This window comes from Gorilla gorilla, chromosome 19 (genome assembly GCF_029281585.2).
Source record: "Gorilla gorilla gorilla isolate KB3781 chromosome 19, NHGRI_mGorGor1-v2.1_pri, whole genome shotgun sequence".
Taxonomy (NCBI): domain Eukaryota; kingdom Metazoa; phylum Chordata; class Mammalia; order Primates; family Hominidae; genus Gorilla; species Gorilla gorilla.
In genome coordinates, this window is record NC_073243.2 from 17770005 (window position 1) to 17783794 (window position 13790).

General features: G+C 43.0%; 1 protein-coding gene and 1 non-coding gene across 5 annotated transcripts in view; both read left to right on the top strand.

Moving 5' to 3' along the window:
• The window catches only part of PAFAH1B1 (platelet activating factor acetylhydrolase 1b regulatory subunit 1), a 92804-nt gene that overhangs the window by 50045 nt on the left and 28969 nt on the right, over window positions 1–13790 (top strand). The gene's annotated exons all lie outside the window — the stretch shown is intronic.
• Window positions 13088–13191, top strand: LOC115931358 (small nucleolar RNA U13). The gene has a single exon (XR_004067865.2). It is a non-coding gene; the product is annotated as a small nucleolar RNA U13 (small nucleolar RNA).

The following is a 13790-nucleotide window of genomic DNA, read 5'->3' on the forward strand; positions in this document are numbered from 1 at the left end:
TAGAATTGTTTCCCTCATACTTCCACGAAGACCAGACATCCGGGAAAGGATTGAGAATTCGCATGCAGCTCTGCTCCTGCCTGTCCTGCCCACAACATGATCATCAAATGTGTTAATAGGTTACTTAGAATTTGTTTTGTTGTTGTTGTTTTCCCTCTTTGCATGATGGTATTACTCATTTGAAATATAGTTGGGTTCATCTTGCTTGTTTTCATCCTCCCCCTCACTCCCCGCTGTCCTATCTTTAATTTTTTTAATATATAAACCATTATCTATAGAAAAACATACACCCAGAAGTGTTCTTTTCTTCTGAATCCCTTCCACCATGTTACCCCCAACTTCTTTCATCCCTTGAGGGAACCAAGCTTATTGTTTTTAAAAATATGAGATAGATATATGTCTTCTTATTTCTCCCTCTTTCTTAAATAAAAGGTAGCATACTATATATGTTCTTTGTTTGTTTTTTTGTTTTGGAGACAAGAGTCTCATTCTGTCTTCCAGTCTGGACTGGAGTGCAGTGGCATGATCATGGCTCACTGCAGCCTTGACCTCCCGGGCTAAAGAGATTGTTACACCTCAGCCTCCCGAGTAGCTGGGACTACAGGCGCATGCCATGCCACCATGCTCAGCTAATTTTTTCCTTTGCCTTTTTTGTTTTCCCCCTTTTGTGGAGAACGGGGTCTCGCTATATTGCCCAGGCAGGTCTCGATCTCCTGGGCTCAAGCTATTCTCCTGCCTCTGCCCCCCTAATAGCTGGGATTACAGGCATGAGCCACTGCACCTGGCCACACTCAGCTAATTTTTCTTTAGTTTTTGTAGAGACGGTCTCACTATGTTGCCCAGGCTGCCTCTGGGCTCAGGTGATGCTTGCACCTAGGCCTCACAAAGTGCTGGGATTACAAGTGTGAGCCAATACACCTGGCGTTTTTTTTTTTTTTTTCTCTTCCCCCGGAGACAGAGGCTTTCTCTGTTGCCCAGACTGGAGTGCAGTGGGGTGATCTCAGCTCCCTGCAACCTCTGCCTCCTGGGTTCAAGTGATTCTCGTGTCTCAGCCTCCTGAGTAGCTTGGGTTACAGGCACACACCACCACACCCCGCTAATTTTTTGTATTTTTAGTAGAGACAGGATTTCACCATGTTGGCCAGGCTGGTCTCAAACTACTGACCTCAAGAGATCCACCTGCTTCGGCCTTCCAAAGTGTTGGGATTACAGGCGTGAGCCACCGTGCCCGGCCCACACCTGGCTTTTTTTGATGTTGTTAAAGACAGGTTCAACCCCTTTCCCCCAGGCTGGAGTACAGTGGTGCAGTCAGAGCTCACTGCAGCATTTAATTTCTGGGCTCAAGAGATCCTCCCACGTCAGTCTTCTGAGCAGCTGGGACTGCAGGCTCCCGCCACCACATCTGGCTAATTTTTTATTTACAGATTTTTTTGTAAAGATGAAGTCTTGCTATGTTGCCCAGGGTGGTCTCACTCTTGGGCCTAAGCCTCCCGAGTTGCTGGGATTACAGGCTCAAGCCACTGAGCCTCTCTTGCTCTTCTTTTTTTTTTTTTTTCTTACCAATCCAGTATCTCCTGGTACTTTTTCCATATAAGCTCATAAAGTTTTTCCTCATTTTTCTTTTTAAAACAGTTGTAGGCTGGGCACAGTGACTCATGCCTGTAATCCCAGCACTTTGGGAGGCCGAGGTGGGTGCATCACCTTAGGTCAGGAGTCCAAGACCAGCCTGGCTAACATGGTGAAACCCCATCTCTACTAAAAATACAAAAAATTAGCCGGGCGTGGTGGTGGGCGCCTCTAGTCCCAGCTACTCGGGAGGCTGAGGCAGGAGAATCACTTGAACTTGGGAGGCGGAGGTTGCAGTGAGCTGCCATCACACCCTTGTACTTCAGCCTGGGCAACAAGAGTGAGACTCCATCTCAATAAATAAATAAATAAATAAATAAAACAGTTGTATATGTAGTACCTAGTTCTCTACTTATACCTTAATGTATTCAACCAGTCTCCCGTGTTTGGTATATTTAGGTAGTTTTCAATATTTTGTAACTCCAAATAATACTGTAATACATAACCCTGTATATGTGTACCTTTGTATTATTTGGAGGTATATGTGTTTTTTTAGTCATTGTTATTTCTGAGTCAATTCAGATCTGTCTTCCAGATGCTTTGTATGAACTCACTGCAGTCACACTACCTTCATAATCAGGATAAGTATTTAAGCATTATGATATTATGGCCCAAAAGAGAGCTTTTAATTTGAATAAAAATAAGGTGAAAGAGGAGAACCTAATTTCAGATGACTAAATTTGTAGAGAGCTTTAGATAAATAATTTAAAATGTTCATCAGGCCAGGTGTGGTGACTCACGCCTATAATCCCAGCATTTTGGGAGGCCGAAGTGAGAGAATGGCTTGAGCACAGAGGTTCAAGACCAGCCTGGGCAACCTGGTGAAACCCCATCTCTACAAAAAATACAAAAATTAGCCGGTTGTGGTGGCAGGCACCTGTAATCCCGGCTACTCAGGTGGCTGAGGCAAGAGGATTGCTTGACCTTGGGAGATTGAGGCTGCAGTGAGCCGTGATCATGTCACTGCACACCACTCCAGCAACAGAGCAAGATCCTGTCAAAAAACAAAAACAAAAGTGTTCTTCAAGCAAAGAAAATTTGTCTTATAATAAGATTTAAATGTAAATCTGGGGCCGGGTGCAGTGGCACATCATGCCTGTCATCCCAGCACTTTGGGAGGCTGAGGCAGATCACTTGAGGTCAGGAGTTGGAGACCAACCTGGCCAACATGGTGAAACCCACCTCTACTAAAAATGCAAAAATTAGCTGGGCGTGGTAGCGCATGCCTGTAATCCCAGCTAGTCGGGAGGCTGAGGCACAAGAATCACTTGAACCCGGGAGGCAGAGGTTGCAGTGAGCTGAGATCGCACCACTGTGCTCCAGCCTGGGGGACAGAGGGAGACCCTGTCTCAAAAATATATATATTTATATATATATATATATTTTTTTTTGTTAGACGGAGTCTCGCTCTGTCCCCCAGGCTGGAGTGCAGTGGCGCGATCTCGGCTCACTGCAACCTCCACCTCCTGGGTTCTCCTGCCTCAGCCTCCCAAGTAGCTGGGACTACAGGCGCGTGCCACCACGCCTGGCTACTTTTTTGTATTTTTAGTAGAGACGGGGTTTCATTGTGTTAGCCAGGGTGGTCTCACTCTCCTGACCTCGTGATCCACCCGCCTGGACCTCCCAAAGTGCTAGGATTACAGGCATGAGCCACCACGCCTGGCCAAATATATATATATTTCTAAATAGCTAAGGAGTTGAGATTAAAATAAAACTTAGGAGCTGAAGACATCAGTAATAATGAGGGTACTGATAACAAAAACCTATCAGATACAGCCAACGTAGCCTACAGAAAATACACAGTCTTCAATGAATCTTTATAAAAATAATGACAGAAAATGAACTATGTGTTCAATTTAAGGATAAGAACGACAAAATAAGTCTAAAGAAAGCAGGAAAGGGGAAGAATTAATAATAAATAAAAGCAGACCTTAATAAAATAGAAAATAGTCCAGTAAACTTAATTGATAAAACCAAAAACTAGCTTTTTAAAAAGACCAGTAAAATAGACAGTTTTTTAAAGAGAAAATTTATAAAACCAATTTAAGAAAATTTATAACAAATTTAATAAAGAGAAAAGACATAAATGAACTGTATAGGAATGAGAAATTCAACATAAAATGAACTCAGATGATTTTCAAACTTATGAGAGTACGGTATCCTATTAGGTTTGAAACAATCTGCTGGGCGCAGTGGATCACTTGAGGTCAGGAGTTTGAGACCTGCCTGGCCAACATGGTGAAGCCCCATCTCTACTAAAAATACAAAAATTAGCTGGGTGTGGTGGCACATGCCTGTAATCCCCACTACTCAGGAGCTGAGGCATGAGAATTGCTTGAACCTGGGAGGCGGAGGTTGCAGTGAGCCAAGGTTGCGCACTCCAGCCTGGGCAACAGAGTAAGACTCTGTCTCAAAAAATAATAAAATAAATAAATAAATTTGAAAATCTGAATGACCTGGGTGCTTTTTCTAGGAAAATATGTGATAACATTGGTTCAAGAAATAGTAGGAAACTTGAATAGATCATTAAATATAGAGAACATTGTAACATTAAAGATTTCAAGCCCAGGCAGTTTTTAAGCCTAGATGCTAATTTTTTCAAATCTTAAGGACCATTTGCTTCCCAGATTACATTGCTTTTTCCGGGACATAAAGGTAGTAAATTTAGGAGCTTATTTTATAAGGTGGGCACCACCTTCATAGAAACACTGGATGAGGCCGGGCATGGTGGCTCACATCTGTAACCCCAGCACTCAGAGAGGCCGATGTGGGTGGATCTCTTGAGTCCAGCCTAGCCAACATGGCAAAACCCTGTCTCTATTAAAAATAAATTTGGCTGGGCACGGTGGTTCATGCCTGTAATCACAGCACTTTGGGAGGCTGAGGCAGGTGGATCACCTGAGGTCAGGAGTTCAAGGCCAACCTGGCCAACATGGAGAAAGCCCTTCTCTACTAAAAATACCAAAATTAGCTGGGCGTCGTGGTGCACACCTGTAGTCCCAGCTACTTGGGGCTGTGGGGGAGGTGCGAGCTGAGGCATGAGAATTGCTTGAACCCTTGAGATGGAGGTTGCAGTGAGCCGAGATTGTGCCACTGCACTTCAGCCTGGGAGACAGAGTGAGACTGTCTCAGAAAAATAAAAATACAAAAATTAGCTGGGCATGGTGGCACACACCTGTAATCTCAGCTACTATTTTGAAGGCTGAGGCGTGAGAATCACTTGAACCTGGGAGGCAGAGATTGCAGTGAGCTGAGATCATGCCACTGTATTCCAGCCTGGATGACAGAGCGAGACCCTGTCTCAAAAAGGAAAACAAGAAGATTACAGTCTAATGATTTCTGTGAACTCCGATTAAACATACTAAATAATATAATAGTGGAATCCAGTCGGATATGAAAAACATTGCTCATTGCCAAATGTATTCATCCACTCTCATGCTGCTAATAAAAACATACCTAAGACTGGGTAATTTATAAAGGAGAGAGGGCAGCCGGGCGAGGTGGCTCACGTCTGTAATCCCAGCACTTTGGGAGGCTGAGGTGGGTGGATCATGGGGTCAGGAGATTGAGACCATCGTGGCTAACACAGTGAAACTCCGTCTCTACTAAAAATACAAAAAATTAGCCGGGCATGGTGGCGGGCGCCTGTAGTTCCAGCTACTCGGGAGGCTGAGGCAGGAGAATGGGGTGAACTCAGGAGGCAGAGTTTGCAGTGAGCCGAGATCATGCCGCTGCACTCCAGTCTGGGTGACAGAGTGAGAGACTGTCTCAAAATAAATAAATAAATAAATAAATAAATGAATAAAGGAAAGAGGTTTAATTGACTCACAGTTCAACATGGCTGGGAGGCCTCAGGAAAGTTAAAATAATGACAGAAGGGGAAGCAGACATGTCGTCCTTCACATAGTGGCAGAAAGGAGAAGAATGAGAGACGAGTGAAGGGGGAAGCCCCTTATTAAGCCATTAGATCTCATGAGAGCTTACTATCATGAGAACAGCATGGGGGAACCACCACCATGATCCAGTTACCTCCCACCGGGTCCCTCCCACCGCACGTGGGGATTATGGGACCTACAATTCAAGATGAGGTTTGGGTGGGGACACAGCCAAACCCTATCACCAAGTATAATTTTTCCCGTGATTACAAGGTTGGTTCAACATTAAGAAATTTATGGCCGGGCATGGTGGCTCACACCTGTAATCCCAGCACTTTGGGAAGCCAAAGTGGGTGGATCACTTGAGGTCAGGAATTCAAGACCAGCCTGGCCAACATGGTGAAACCCCATACCTACTAAAAATACAAAAAACTAGCCGGGTGTGGTGGCACACACCTGTAGCCCCAGCTACTTGGGAGGCTGAGGTGGGAGACTCTCATGAGCCCAGGGGGCAGAGGTTGCAGTGACCTGAGATCGTGCCATTGCACTCCATGCTGGGCAACAGAGTGAGACTCTGTCTCAAAAAAAAAAAAAAGTGAAACACCATATGATTAACCAAAAATATAGAAAATGGTGTATTTTTAATACCCATTCCTGATGGTTTAAAAAAAAAAAACCCTGTAGAAAATAACAGGATATTTTCTTAACTTGATTATGGCTACCTACCAGAAATTTACAACAAACATTAAAATATAAATACTAGGTGCATTCCCATTAAAGTCAGCAAGAAACTAAGAGTTCCTGTGTCTCTGCATCTATTTAAGTATATATTTGAGATTCCAGCTCATGTAGTCAGGCAACAAAAAGAATTAGAAATACTGGAAAGGAAGCAGCCAAACATTTATAGGTGACAGCATCTACAGAGCCAACCTAAGGGAATCAACAATTACAATTAATGGTTTCGGGGCCAGGTGGGGGTGGGTCACACCTGTAACCCGAGCACTTTGGGATGTCGAGGCTGAGGCAGGAGGATTGCTTGAAACTGGGAGGCAGAGGTTGCAGTGAGGCGAGATCATGCCACTGCACTCCAGCCTGGGCAACAAAGCAAGACTGTCTCAAAAAAAAAAAAAAAAAAAATTAATGGGTTTAGTATGGTAACCTGAAACAAGATGGCATACAAAAATAAACTCTTCCTGGCCAGGCGCAGTGGCTCACACGTTTAATCCCAGCACTTTGGAAGGCTGAGGCAGGTGAATCACCTAAGATAAGGAGTTCAAGACCAGCCTGGCCAATATGACGAAACCCCATCTCTACTAAAAATACAAAAATTAGCCAGGCGTGGTGGTGTGCGCCTGTAGTCCCACATACTTGGGAGGCTGAGGCAGGAGGATCGCTTGAACCTGGGAGGCGGGGAGGTTGCAGTGAGCGGATGTCGTGCCACTGCACTCCAGCCTAGGCAACAGTAAGACTCCGTCTCAAAATAAATAAATAATAAACTGTTCTTGTTGTTGGATAATATAGTAGAAAAGATTTTCCTTGTTTCTGGATGAAAAAGTCAGTGTTGGACAGATATCACAACTCTTAATAAAATTAAATGCAATCCCAATCAAAATTCAAACTAAATTTCTCATTAACTTGACCAGCTTGATCTTAAAAATGATTTGGAAGAGAAAAATAAATAAAATATTTTAAATGATAAATGGGAAAGCACCTGAATCTATCAGATATACAAATATTATTGTAAAATGTGGAATAGGCAAATAGGTTAGGGGAACAAAGTTCAAAGACATGCCCATTTATGAAATTTAGCATGGGGTAAAGGTGGTATTAAAAGCCTTAATGTTGAACACATACAGAATAACAGTATAAAGTGGTAGAGAAAATATACCCTTTGGGTAGAGGTGGACTTCCTCAAGGTATGAAATGTAGAAACAAAAGGAAGACTGGTTAAGTTTGACTATATCAAAATAGAAAACTTCTGTGTGAAGAAAGGCCTCAAAACAGGCCAGGCACTGTGGCTTAGGCCTGGAATCCCTGCGCTTTGGGAGGCCAAGGAGTTTGAGATCGGCCTGGGCAACGTAGGTGCAAGATTTTATGTTTACAAAAAGTTGATTTAAAAAATAGTCTGGCAGCCAGGTGCAGTGGCTCACGCCTGTAATCCCAACACTTTGGGAGGCCGAGGCGGGTGGATCACTTGAGGTCAGGAGTTCAAGACCAGCTTGGACAACATGGCAAAACCCCATCTCTACTGAAAATACGAACATTAGCCAGACGTGGTGGTGTGTACCTGTAATCCCAGCTACTCAGGAGGCTGAGACAGGAGAATCACTTGAACCCGGGAGCTGGAGGTTGCAGTGAGCCGAGACTGCACCACTGCACTCCAGCCTGGGCGACAGAGCGAGACTCCATCTAAAAAAAAAAAAAAAAATACAGGGATGTCAGCGCAGTCTTGGGACCTACCTGGGAGGCCTCAGTGGGAGGATCCGGTGAGGTCTTGCGCCACTGCACTCCAGCCTGGGTGAGAGAGCAAGACTCTGTCTCAAAAAAAAAAAAAAAAAAAAAAAAAAGCAGGAAGTTAATTGAAAAAATCAAATTTTATGTGGGTATATAAAAGTAATCCCACAATTTATAGAAATATTTTCTTTAAAATTATTGTGAGTTCTAAACATTTTTTATGTGTGTGTATAATGCCATTCTCTTCCTCTGTGAAGTGCCTGTTCGGGGTGTTGCTACATTTTTGTTTTGTTGTGTTTTCTGTTGTAGTGTTTACATTTTTCTTGTCGATTCCTAAGAGGACTTTAGGGTACTGAGTCACCCATGGTCATGTGTTGCAGAGAAGTGTCACAGAGTGAAAATTGTCTTTTCCTTGATACTACCTTTAGATTCATGTTTGGGAAGACCTTCGCTAATCATGACTACATAAGTATTCACTTTTACTTTCTTAAGGCCTTTTTGTTTTCATTTCTTTTTATAGTAATGTCCAAGCCATCTGGAATTTATGTTTGTTGATTATACAAGAAAGGGATCGAAGTGCTTTTTCTGAGTCATTATCCACATGCCGAAACATTTATTGAATAGCCCTTTCCTTATTGATCTGAAAACACCTTCTTATAAAACCTTGCATTGGTTTTTGGACTTGCTGTGCTTTCAGGAGCCACAACAACATTCTTTTGATTATTGTAGCTTTATATTAATAATACATTTTGGCCAGGTGTGGTGGCTGACGCATGTAATCCTAGCATTTTGGGAGACTGAGGCAGGCGGAACACCTGAGGTCAGGTGTTCAAGACCAGCCTGGCCAACATGGCGAAACCCCGTCTCTACAAAAAAAAAAAAAAAAAAATTAGCTGGGCATGGTGGCGCCTGCCTGAAATCCCAGCTACTTTGGGAGGCTGAGGCAGGAAAACCTCTTGAGCCTGGGAGGTAGAGGCTGCAGTAAGCCGAGTGACACTCCATCTCAAAAAAAAAAAAAAAAAGAAAAATACATTTCAATATGAGGTAATAAATTCTCCTAAATTTTTTGTTTTGTAAACCTCCTTGCTTCTCTTAAATTATTTTCCCAAAAAGCCTTAAGTGTTTTCCATAGTAATTTTGATTTGGGAATGGAGTGAGTGACTTGGTAGAGGGTGCCATATGCCTTTTTGCCTTTCCCCAGTTTCCCCTACTGTTAACATCTCACATTTATGTGGTGTATTTATTATAATTGATGAGCCAACATTGACACATTATTACTAACTAAAGTCCATAGTTGACATTAGGGTTTACTCTTTTTGTTGTATATTCTGTTGGTTTTGACAAATGCCTAATGTTATATATCCATCAATCATACAGAATAAATTCACTGCCCTAAAAATCTCAGCCTCCCCCTATTCATCCTTCCCTGCCTCCCTAAACCCCTCATATTTTTACTGTTACCGTAGTTTTGTCTTTTCCAGAAAATTACAATTATATAGCTTGTATCCTTTTCAGATTGGCTGCTTTGACTTAGCAATATGTACCTAACATTTCTAGGCCGGACGCAGTGGCTCACGCCTGTAATCCCAACACTTTGGGAGGCCAAGGCGGGCGAATCACTAGGTCAGGAGATCAAGACCATCCTGGCTAACACGGTGAAACCCCGTCTCTACTAAAAATACAAAAAAAAAAAAATTGGCCAGGCGTGGTGGCGGGTGCCTGTAGTCCCAGCTACTCGGGAGGCTGAGGCAGGAGAATGGCGTGAACCCAGGAGGCAGAGCTTGCAGTGAGCCAAGATCGCGCCACTGCACTCCAGCCTGGGCGGCAGAGCGAGACTCCGTCTCAAACAAAACAAAAACCAAAAACCAAAAACATTTCTCCATGTCTTTTCATGACTGTGATATATTTTTAAGCATTTTTGTTGTTGTTGTTGTTTACTTTCTTGCTTTAAAAAACTGACCTTTGCAGTTAGTTGAGGTACTGAGGTTTCTCCTGTGAATCTGTTTGAACATCGTATATATTTGGCATTGATTGGAAAGTGGTTTTTCCCTGGCCTGTGTGAAATACACTGAAGGTCTGCACCTGCCCGCGCACTTCACGTTGTACATGGGAATATACTATAGCTGCACATGTTCATGTAGTGGCGTTAGATGCCAAATAGTTCTAGGGCTTAGTTTAAGATTTGGGTACTTTTTGTCAGGAAACAACAGGTGCTGGAGAGGATTTGGAGAAATAGGAACACTTTTGCACTGTTGGTGGGACTGTAAACTAGTTCAACCATTGTGGAAGACAGTGTGGCAATTCCTCAAGGATCTAGAACTAGAAATACCATTTGACCCAGCCATCCCATTACTGGGTATATATACCCAAAGGATTATAAATCATGCTGCTATAAAGACACATGCACACATATGTTTATTGTGGCACTGTTCACAATAGCAAAGACTTGGAACCAACCCAGATGTCCAACAATGATAGACTGGATTAAGAAAATGTGGCACATATACACCATGGAATACTATGCAGCCATAAAAAAGGATGAGTTTGTGCCCTTTGTAGGGACATGGATGAAGCTGGAAACCATCATTCTCAGCAAACTATTGCAGGGACAAAAAACCAAACACCACATGTTCTCACTCATAGGTGGGAATTGAACAATGAGAACAGTTGGACACAGGAAGGGGAACATCACACACCAGGGCCTGTTGTGAGGTGAGGGGAGAGGGGAGGGATAGCATTAGGAGATATACTTAATGTAAATGACGAGTTAATGGGTGCAGCACACCAACATGGCACATGTATACATATGTAACAAACCTGCATGTTGTGCACATGTACCCTAGAACTTAAAAGTATTAAAAAAAAAAAAGAGAAAGATTTGGGTACTTTTTGCCTGACTTTGTGATCTATAATAAGGCATGAAAGTAATTTTTAGATCTTGTTAGTGACTCAGCTTTCAAACAGGTATTTTCCACTCCTTTTTAAATCTTCTGGCTCAGTTTAATTGAAGAATACTCTGAGACTGCAAGTTGAGCTGTTTAAATCCAGGGACTGTTTGCACCGTTTACCTGTGTGAATTTGAATTTTGTTAATATAGGGCAACAAAAACAAAGTACATGAATGAATTGGATAGTAAGGTTGAAATAAGACTATAACTATAATCTAAATTTCAGATGGTTATATTTATAAAAACAGCTATATATTTTCATTGATTGTCAAAGTAACTATACATTTTTTATTTTTATTTTTTAAATTTATTATTATTATTATTTTTGAAACCGAGTCTTACTCTGTTGCCCAGGCTGGAGTACTGTGGCGCAATCTCGGCTTACTGCAACCTCCACCTCCTGGGTTCACGTGATTCTCCTGCCTCAGCCTCCCAAGTAGCTGGGATTACAGGCGCGTGCCACCATGCCCGGTTAATTTTTTCTGTTTTTAGTAGGAACAGGTTTCACCATGTTAGCCAGGATGGTCTCAATCTCCTGACCTCGTGATCCACCCGCCTCGGCCTCCAAAAGTGCTGGGATTACAGGCGTGAGCCACCATGCCCGGCCAGTCACTATACATTTAAATATAAACTATTTAATATGCTGCTTCTATCCAGCTTACATGTTGAGGTCCCTGTTGTCTTTTAAACCATTTTTTTTTTTAAGACAGTTTTGTTCTTATCGCCTAGGCTGAAGTGCAATGGTGCTGTCTTGGCTCACTGCAACCCCTGTCTCCCGGGTTCAAGCGATTCTCCTGCCTCAACCTCCTGAATAGCTGGGATTACAGGCACGCACCATCACTCCCAGCTAATTTTTGTATTTTTAGTTTCACCATGTTGGCCAGGCTGGTCTCGAACTCCTGACCTCAGGTGATCGCCCGCCTCAGCCTCTCAAAGTGTTGGGATTACAGGCATGAGCCACTCCACTCGGCCTGTCTTTTCAACTTTAAAAGTTTGATAATGATGGAATCTATAATCATATTGTCTATATTTTCACTTTCTATGCAGTGACTGTTGTTTCTAATTATTGCCTTAAGGTAAAAAATTAAAAAGGCCCTCTGAGTCTTCAGAGGAGGATTAAAATATTCTCAGTTTGTGTTAGTTTTTGTTTGTTTTTTGAGATACTGTCTGGCTCTGTTACCGAGGCTGGAGTGCAGTGGCTCAATCTCAGTTCACTGCAGCCTCTGCCTCCTGGGCTCAAACCATCCTCTCACCTCAGCCTCCCAAGTTGTTGGGACTACAGGTGTGTGCCACCATGCCTAGCTAATTTTTCTATTTTTTATAGAGACAGATTTTTGCCATGTTGCCCAGGCTGGTCTTGAACTCCTGGGCTCAAGCATTCTGCCTGCCTCAGCCTCTCAAAGTGCTGGAATTACAGGTGTGAGCCACCCTGCCTGGCTTTTTTTTTTTTCTTTTTTTCTTTTCTTCTTTTTTTTTTTTTTTTTAAAGAGACAGGGTTCAGGCTGGAGTAGTGCAATGGCATGATCATAGCTGATAACTCTGGGGCTCAAACAATCCTCCCGCCTTGGCCTTTCAAAGTGCTGGGATTACAGGTGTGAGCCACCATGCCCAGCCTGTGTTAGATCTTTTTATTCTTTGGAAATTTTTGATTTCCAGAATGAAATTGCTGATCATTTAAAAAATATATATATATACATATATGTGTGTGTGTGTGTGTGTGTGTTTATAAGAGTGAAATGTAGGTATCTATAAAGATGATCAAGATATGATCAAGGTCAAAATTGTTGACTTTCTGGAGAATTCATACAAAGCCCTTTTACATACCACATCACATTGCATTTCACTGAAAGATGGAGGGTATTCTAGAGAATTGTATTAGAAAGAGAAGACACATCATAGGCCCGGCACAGTGGCTCACTTCTGTAATCCCAGTACCTTGGGAGGCCGAAGCAGGTGGATCACCTGAAGTCAGGAATTCAAGATCAGCCTGACCAACATGGAGAAAACACATCTCCACTAAAAATATAAAAATCAGCTGGGTGTGGTGGCACATGCCTGGTAATCCCAGCTACTCTGGAGGCAGAGGTTGCAGTAAGCTGAGATTGCGCCACAGCCCTCCAGCCTAGGTGACATGGCAAGACCCTGTCTCAAGAAAGAGAAAACACATCATAGAAGAGGAAGGCAGATTCTTTTGTAGTTGCTACATGTGATGACAGGGTGTTCACACACATGTGTAAGATGTACCACCCTCCAGCCTTGTTACAATGTCGTCACATTACCCGACCGATGTGAAAAAAAATAGAAGAGGAAAGCAGTGCCACAAATACAGGAAACTACATTGAGAAAGTTATATGGTGAGTAGCTTCTATTTTCTGTGTGGAGTTGGAGGTCAGCTGAAGGATGGGATGCAATTAGGTGGTTTTCGTTTTGTTTTGTTTGTTTTGAGACTGAGTCTCCGTCTGTCACCCAGGCTGGAGTGCAGTGGCACGATCTCGGCTCACTGCAACCTCCGCCCCCGGGTTCAAGTGATTCTCCTGCTTCAGCCTCCCAAGTGACTGAGACTACAGACGTCTGCCACCACGCCCGGCTAATTTTTTTTTGTATTTTTAGTAGAGACGGGGTTTCACTATGTTGGCCAGGCTGGTCTCGAACTCCTAACCTCGTGATCCGCCCGCCTCAGCCTCCCAAAGTGCTGGGATTACAGGCGTGAGCCACTGCGCCTGGCCGCAATTAGGTATTTAAAAGGGAAAAAAGGACCAGTCTAGACAACATATTGAGACCCTATCTCTACTTTAAAAAAAAATTAACCCATCATGGTGGCATGTGCCTGTAGTTCCAGCTACTCAGGAGGCTGAAGCAGGAGGATCCATTGAACCCAGGAGCTTGAG